We start from the raw sequence: 9577 nt of genomic DNA on the forward strand, positions 1-9577 counted from the left end.
TAATGTAGCAGCATGCACTGCCACAGCATGCAGCGCAGCATGCACTGCCACAGCATGCACTGCAGCATGCACTGCCACAGCATGCAGCGCAGCATGCACCGCAGCATGCACTGCCACAGCATGCAGCGCAGCATGCACTGCAGCATGCACTGCCACAGCATGCAGCGCAGCATGCACTGCAGCATGCACTGCCACAGCATGCACTGCAGCATGCACTGCCACAGCATGCAGCGCAGCATGCACCGCAGCATGCACCGCAGCATGCACTGCCACAGCATGCAGCGCAGCATGCACTGCAGCATGCACTGCCACAGCATGCAGCGCAGCATGCACCGCAGCATGCACTGCCACAGCATGCAGCGCAGCATGCACCGCAGCATGCACTGCCACAGCATGCAGCGCAGCATGCACTGCAGCATGCACTGCCACAGCATGCAGCGCAGCATGCACTGCAGCATGCACTGCCACAGCATGCAGCGCAGCATGCACCGCAGCATGCACTGCCACAGCATGCAGCGCAGCATGCACCGCAGCATGCACTGCCACAGCATGCACTGCAGCATGCACTGCCACAGCATGCACCGCAGCATGCACCACAGCATGCACCGCAGCATGCACCGCAGCATGCACTGCAGCATGCACTGCCACAGCATGCACCGCAGCATGCACCGCAGCATGCACTGCAGCATGCACTGCCACAGCATGCACCACAGCATGCACCGCAGCATGCACCACAGCATGCACCGCAGCATGCAGCGCCACCCTAAAGAAGATGGATGATGGACATCAAATATGTCTCTAATGCTTCCAAGGTTTAGGAAGAAAACACTCTAAAAAATATGATGGTTTTATGCTATGAATGGGGGGGTGAAATGCTGCATGTTGTATGTGCAGAGATGGGAAAAAGCACAGAGTAAAGTAGTACAGAGTAAAGTAGTAAAGTACAGAGTAAAGTAGTACAGAGTAAAGTACAGATACCCGGAAAATCCTACTTAAGTACAGGAACAAAGTATTTGTACTTAGTTACTTCCCATCTCTGCGTATGTGGAGACACTGTTTGGGGCCCTGGGGTGAAATGAAGTCTTCAGGATCACTTTGAGAAGTTGTACTATAAGCGGTGTCTCTCTATAGGGTTTGTGTCACAACTAACGGGCGGATTTGTTTCAACACATTGTGCTTTCTGGACTCTTTGTTTCGTCAGCCTCGTCCTCCTCTGGTCACCATGGTGATGCTGTGAGGCTGACAGACTGGAAAAGCTTGTTGAGAGCAGAGAATGGAGGCCGAGATGGAATATCAGACCGCTGACCCCAAGGCCAAGGGACGTAAGGGCTGTGTGTGTGTGTGTGTGTGTGTGTGTGCGTGCGTGTGCGTGTGTGTGTGTGTGTGCGTGTGTGTGTGTGTGTGTGTGTGCGTGTGTGTGCGTGCGTGTGCATGCGTGCGTGTGTGTGGGCCGTGTGGGGGGTGTGTCTCCTCTCAAATATAGACTCATTGTGATTTCCCTAGTAGATTTACATGGAAGGAAAACAGGTGTGAACTCGTAGACGACTGAAAGAATTGGGTATTACAAGAGCGAGAAGCATCCTATTTCACGTGTTCTGCGTTAGAAGTGATTGAGCGAGACAGCTGCACGTCTCACTTGTTGTCGGGGCAGCATAAGTGGAGTGTGTAGCGCTGCTGCGTGCCGCTCGCCAGTGTTTTGAGCGCACTGCCTACAGCCACATTTGATACATACGAGCTGGAATTTATTTGATTGATTTTTTCATTGATTTGAATTGATTTGATTGATTCTAAATGTTGGGGATCATCACATGTTGTTAAAGAGATGGTGCAGGAGAGAAACAACTTTTTGGCACTTTCTTGACCCATCATAAGTTAACAAAAGAAAAACTCTCATTAAAACTCTCATTAATCACGATGCAAACAATATAGTATTATAATGATGGATTGATCCTGACTACTTATAGATCAATTGCTGATCATAAATCATAAATGTATGATTAAATGTAATCATAAATGTAATCATAAATTATTGTTACCCAGTTTCTACTGTAGATATGCTGTCTCATTGCATACTGGGATAATAAGATTTCAGGGTGCTGAGGAAGAATACACTGTAAAACCCAAAAGTGTTAAGAGAACAGCCATGTATGTCTCTTGCATTTTTTGGGCCCATTTTGTTGTTTGGAAATACTATTTTTCTTAATCACATGGATAACTGGCCAAACGTAGTTGGTGTGATCATGCCAAGGTACAGAAACCTTTAAGAGACAAGAAACATTCAGAGTTCACATCAGGTTTCAAGGAGCAAGGTCTTCTTCCTAGACCCACTATTTTGCAGTCGCCTCAATAGACCACAATGCAATGCAATGCAGGCACAAGACACATTGGGGCAGGGATATCAGACACAATGGCATTGTTCTCTTTCTACTCACTGTTTTTGAGTGGAGAAAAACTCACTCTTTTTCTTTGAGCACACTCTCTCTCTCTCCACCTACACATGGAACCCACAGTTGAATGATCACACTCCCAAGCTATTTATACAGCCATAGGCCCACCTTTGATTGGAAGGAACAAGTTCCCGCCCCTTTCTCTGGGAGTTGTCCAAAGGCATTCTGGGAAAGAGAGGAAATCACTAACTGAAGTAGATGTGGATGAGGCCCGGCTGAGGGAAAGCGGGTTCCCCGAATAGCAAATTACAACTTTAGCAAAAGAAATAACCGCTGGGATGCGTTGAACCTCACAGATTGATGATATCATCAAACAGTCTAAAGGCTAATGTCCACCTGTTCCGGAATAGATGCGGTGCGGCTCCGGTACGGCTGCCAGAACAGATTCGCACCCCATATAAACCGTTGCTACAATGTCCACCGGGTGGCAGATGCGGCACGGTTTCCGTGCAGAACCCGTCCGGAACCCGCACGGCAGTTTCTGCCGCTCCGTTTCTTTTCCGCATCGGGTCTATTTTTCACGGACCTGCGTGCCTCTGACAAGTGTGGAAATGCAATATTTCGACGGAGAAGCGCGGAACCGACGCACAGTAGTGACGCAGCCGGTGTCTCTGAATCCTGTTCAGCCGGTGTACACGGAATTCTGTTCCAGAGTGGCTCCAGATTAATCAGGTGTGCCTGATCATTGTTGTGACTGCAGCACACCTGACATTAATCAGTTCATCCAATAGTGATGACAGGAAATAAAGAGGCTGTACTAATTTCAGGAAGTAGTGGAGTTGTGCATATAGCCCATTGGCAGCGTATCCACAGTTTGCAATCCATGCGGTGTCTGCTTGAAAAATGCTGCGCTCCATTGTTGCCTCCAGACTTTGTTTACCGTGGCGACCATTTGCCTCGTAAGCACAAAAACTGTAGCGCTGCGCCAACAGCTTTCAGCAGTTAAAATAATTGAGGGTGATAATAATGTAGGAAAGGTGGATGTGCCCGTCGTCTCGGGAGTCTGCCTGGCAGCAAAGCATGTGGCTGTTAGCCTGCATGCTACAAACTGCTGCAGCAGGTACCAACAGACATGTGGCTATTAGCCATGCTACAAACTGCTGCAGCAGGTACCAACAGACATGTGGCTATTAGCCATGCTACAAACTGCTGCAGCAGGTACCAACAGACATGTGGCTATTAGCCATGCTACAAACTGCTGCAGCAGGTACCAACAGACATGTGGCTATTAGCCATGCTACAAACTGCTGCAGCAGGTACCAACAGACATGTGGCTATTAGCCATGCTACAAACTGCTGCAGCAGGTACCAACAGACATGTGGCTATTAGCCATGCTACAGACTGCTGCAGCAGGTACCAACAGACAGACACACAGAGCTATTAGCCATGCTACAAACTGCTGCAGCAGGTACCAACAGACATGTGGCTATTAGCCATGCTACAAACTGCTGCAGCAGGTACCAACAGACACACACACACACACAGAGCTATTAGCCATGCTACAAACTGCTGCAGCAGGTACCAACAGACATGTGGCTATTAGCCATGCTACAAACTGCTGCTGCAGGTACCAACAGACAGACACACAGAGCTATTAGCCATGCTACAAACTGCTGCAGCAGGTACCAACAGACAGACCCATAAGCTCTATATGTGAACATGTGCTTATTTGGCAAAAGGACTCACTACTAAAGGCTTGCAGCCAATTAAATTAGGCATAGTTTGGTTGCTTAGAAATTGACATATGTCCGTTTGCAAGATGTGCGTCTATATTTCTCATTCTCTCCCCACCTCCTCCCTCCCCCTGCTCTCTTCTCCCCCACCCCCCCCCCCCCTTCCCCTCTCCTGCTCTCTCCTCTTGCTCCTTCCCCACCTCCTATACCCTCCAACATCTCCCATTCCCTCCCCACCCCATCACTCTCTCACATTCCCCCTGCTCTTCCCCCTTCTCCTGCTCTCTCCTCTGCTCTCTCTTCATTTCTATATTTTCTATATTATCAATTGTTCAAATGTTATCTTTATTCTGTATATTCTTGTTACTGTGTGTTAGCTAGAATCAGCTAGACATACTTTCTGTGAAGCCCTCTGAGACATGCTTGTGAATTAGGGCTATATAAATAAACTTGACTTGACAGACACACAGTGCTATTAGCCATGCTACAAACTGCTGCAGCAGGTACCAACAGACAGACACACAGTGCTATTAGCCATGCTACAAACTGCTGCAGCAGGTACCAACAGACAGACACACAGAGCTATTAGCCATGCTACAAACTGCTGCAGCAGGTACCAACAGACAGACACACAGAGCTATTAGCCATGCTACAAACTGCTGCAGCAGGTACCAACAGACACACACACAGAGCTATTAGCCATGCTACAAACTGCTGCAGCAGGTACCAACAGACAGACACACAGAGCTATTAGCCATGCTACAAACTGCTGCAGCAGGTACCAACAGACACACACACACACAGAGCTATCAGCCATGCTACAAACTGCTGCAGCAGGTACCAACAGACACACACACAGAGCTATTAGCCATGCTACAAACTGCTGCAGCAGGTACCAACAGACACACACACACAGAGCTATTAGCCATGCTACAAACTGCTGCAGCAGGTACCAACAGACACACACACAGAGCTATTAGCCATGCTACAAACTGCTGCAGCAGGTACCAAGAGACAGACACACACAGTGCCGATTGTCACCAGTGTTATCTGAGACCAGCAGTGGCAGTTAGTGGCAGCGTAGGTTTCACCCAGCGTCAATGTGAAGTGACAGTGCGTTATTGTGATCAAATCAAGAGGGGCCAGTCTCCTTCCAGGGGGGGGGGGGGGGGGGTTCTGTTCTGTTCTGTTCTGCTGGCCAGAGAGAGGAACAGTGTGATGTGGGCCAACTTTGTAATGTGAGCTGAGCCCAAACTGCCTGCTCCCCCCCTCCTTTGTGTGAACAGTGAGAAAGTGCTGTAGTCACTCAGATCACCAAAGCATCTCTTTACAAGCACCAAGCCATTACTTCCCCGCAAGAAGCCTTGTTAAAGTCACTGTCAAGTCACAATCCCCAGCTCGAAAAGAGATTTATCTCAATCACACTGCACCCATAGCAACCGAAATAACGCATTTAAACACAATACTTTGCCCCGTCCTTGAATTCAATATTGTCTAGCTTCTATTAAAGTGTAGCCGTTACACTTACACTGTAGCTACAGTGTAGCTACACTGTAGCTACAGTTTGTAGCTACAGTGTAGCTACAGTGTAGCTACACGAACTGAGGTTGAATCACAGACATGAGCACTAGAATGTCATAATAAAGATGGAGGAAGGGTAGAGACCACTGACAGGGCAAGTCAACACGTGGGGGGGAAAGAAAAAGGCAACATGGCTGGCAGTGAATTATGGGAGCATATGGCACAGGATGGGAGGAGCAACAGGAGTTCTCAGTGTAGCTTAAAGGAGACACGGAAAGAGAAAGGCTATCGCTGCCGCTGTTAGCTGGAGGGAATATTGTAAAAAGTGGCAAACAAAAGCCATAGTGAGATTACATCCTCATAATGTGCTTTCTGTAACCCCCGGGCCCCGCCCCTTCAAAATGGAGGCTGGTGAATGGGACAGGAGAGGGATAGGGGGCGGGGGGGTGTAGGGGGGTGTTCAAACCAAATTGGGGAGGTCAGGGAGCCCCTACGCCTCCCGCCCCCCCTCGCCAGCCGCCACTGCATGGTCGGGCGGCGGCATTGTGGAGCTGTTGCCATGGAGATGTGGGTCAGAGCGCTGATGATTTGGCGCTGGCAGCAGAGAGCAAACAGGCCCGGGCTGGAGCCCACAGTACACTCACAGTACACACTCACAGTACACACTCACAGTACACACCCACAGTACACACTCACAGTACACACTCACAGTACACTCACAGTACACACTCACAGTACACACTCACAGGGCGGAATCTAGGTCAGCTCAGCGCGCGCACGGGATTCTCCACAGCACAGAGACGAGGCAGGCTGCGAGGCTGAGTTATGCTCAAGTTATTGGGGAGAGGAAGAGGAGGGGGAGGAGGAGGAGGGGTGGCCAGGGTCGGGGAACACCAGATGACATGCCATGGATTATTACAGTCATTTGATTACAAGAAAAGTGTTTTGAAAGTAACCCCATTACAGTTACTGAAAAAACATGCAACAATGGTGTCAATCAGAAGCACTTCATTTGCCAATTTGATACAGTGAATGGCTTTGTATTTGACAGGCTTTACCTTGGTTTGAGTACATATCATCTAAGATAGACAATACCCCCCTGCTTGCTCGTGTATTTTCATATTTCTTCATTTTGGTAACAGATGAAAAACAAAAAAAAAATGTTTACAAGTTTACAAAGCACACTATATGCCAACATTGAAACTCAGTATGCCAGTTAGATTAAGACAAGATTTGTCTGTCAAAAGCTATTTTTCACTCCTATGATGATGATGGTAGTTGGTGGTTTTATACTGGTATATTTGCTGTTTACAAGACACATGCTGCTGTAGGAATCACACTTTTGATTTTGTTTTGTTTTGTTACAGTGGGACACTCTTAATAATACACATGCCTCACTTCAACTGTTCATATTCACAATGATTTGACACTCGTTTGATTTGTTTTTGCAGTGGTTTACATGTTTGGATCTCAAATAAATCCTCTACAGTTGCAGTCATCGCATCATGAGATCATGGTCACATGACAAATCCATCTTTGCCATGCTCCAATATATTGGTTTGAATCTGACCCACCAGTGGTTCAACCAATCAGCGTCCTAGGAGGCAGCTACGGGGCCGGGGTTTTGGTGGGACACCAGCGAGAGCGAGCCCGTAATAGATGTGATAGACAGATGGTTCATCCAATCACCTGCCAGGTATTTTTTTTTAAAGTGCCCGCCCTCTGAAACAGTTTCCCGAGCGACTCGTTCCCAGATGGTTATGTGAAAACAAACCATCTGGCAGTGTCAGGTTAGCCATTGCCCGCAACAGCAACAACAACAACTTCTCACTTGTACAACATAGAAGCAAGCAGAGAAATGCTATTGAAAGTTCACATCTTCTCATCTTAAAGGCTGTTACACACCAAGAGCGATGTGAATATACAGCACCAGATTGCAATGCGAATTTTGACCCACCTGTCAATCACAGCAACAGATGTGTGTACACGTCGGAAGCGAATTTCTGAAAAATCGACTTTGGTCCGAAAAAATAAACGCCGCAATAACGCTCAGTGAAACTTGGCCGTTGGTATGCACGGTTGCATTGACTGATATCGGTTCAGAAAATATTATTGACGTACAAATTAATTGCATGAAAAAACGCTCCCGATGTGTAAGGACTTTTAGTCTGTAGACCAATCAGAAATGTTATGACTGGAAATGAGATGAAAGAATAATGTGTGTAAAATCTGACTTTGTGCAAAAGAAAAACTTTCACATTTTGACCTGGAATTTGTCGCTAACGTCACATGGAAAGATGCAAAATATAAAGCTGCAGAAGGTGCTGACTCTAAACGTTCCCTGTGTTCCCCTAGCAAGGAGTCTGAAAACCAATCAGAAGTGGAGCTGTTTTTGAGGTGGTAAACAGTTCTGTAGGTGGTAAACAAAGACAAAGGAGTTGAGTTTCCAAAGAAGTAAGGATGAGATCAAGAGGAGGAAAACTCATCATCTCTCTTTGGTAAATGGGATGCATTTATATAGCGTTTTATCCTTTATAATATAAAGCGCATTTATATAGCGTTTAAGTGCTTTCCACTATGCCTACATTCAGCCATTCACACACACTACATACATACCCTGATGGTGGCAAGCTACCACGCAGGGTGCTGCTGGCACAGCCATCCGGAGCAATTTGGGGTTCAGTATCTTGCCCAAGGACACATCGACATGAGGACTGGAGGAGCCGGGGATCGAACCACCGACCGCTTTTATCCAAAGCGATTAGTGGACAACCCGCTCTACATCCTGAGCCACAGACGCCCCTCTAACCTTTTCCTCTAACTGGAGAAGAGCCACATGGGTCTTAAAAAAATGCTTAAACTGCCTCTTTTACTATACATGAAATACCCACTAATAAGGTTACATTGGCTGTCCAAAACGTGACATTTCATGGCTTTCAGATATGCTTCCCACACTGGGCTATTATGGGATTAGTGATTTTCCTCTACATTTTTGTGAGTATAGCCATAGCGTGTTTCTTTTTCTAAGTTGAACCATCTGTCAATATCTCCATTCCTGCTATTTAAGCATATTATAGCATAACAGTATACAGATGGTTAGGCTTTCTGTCTAGAGATAGACAGATACACAGTGTGCTATTTAGAAACACGCATCTAATAATGACTGGGGATCATTATCTGTATCTGTTTAACCCACTAAATGATCTGCATCCATATTTGTACTCGGAGGGGGCGTGTCTTAATGTGAAAGTGGGCGGGGCTTAGACTGAACATGGGTGTGACTTCAGTTTTTTTGTGTTGTTGTCGTTTGGCAGTTCAGCGTGCCGAGATGCCAACCAAAACATTCACAGTATGACTAAAAAAAGAGGTATGGAATGAAGTACTCGATACTATTTGTATCAATATCACTTAACGGGTAACTGGTATTGTCATTTCTTAAACGATACCCAGCCCTAATCACCAGTACGGATATGATGTGATCTGGGTCACAAAATCATTTGAAAGAATTCATCAATGTTGAATACAAATCCATACTCCATGACAGTGGTTTGCAAAATGGGGTCCGGGGACGCCGAGGGGTCCTTGAGGGGGATTCCAGGTTGTCCCCAGCAAAAAGGAGAATAATCGACTTTCACAATGATTCCATCCATAAGTAACACAATAACACAATGTATGACTATTGTGAATGGGTTTCATACATGTTCTGTAATAAAACATCTAAAAGCAAAAAATCTGATCAGATGTGGGACCCTGGGACAAAAATCTGATCAAATGGGGGTCTGTGGTCAGTTTAGGAGTCCTTGACGTGAAAAGGTTTGAGAAGAGCACTGCTCCGTGAATCAGAAGCAACTAGATTGAAGGAAATCATTCTCTTATCTGACAATCAAAGTGAGCATCAAACTGTATTCAAAGCCTTAAGCTCTCTGTCCAAATTG

The sequence above is a fragment of the Poromitra crassiceps genome (genome assembly GCF_964638095.1).
Source record: "Poromitra crassiceps genome assembly, chromosome: 9".
Classification (NCBI taxonomy): domain Eukaryota; kingdom Metazoa; phylum Chordata; class Actinopteri; order Beryciformes; family Melamphaidae; genus Poromitra; species Poromitra crassiceps.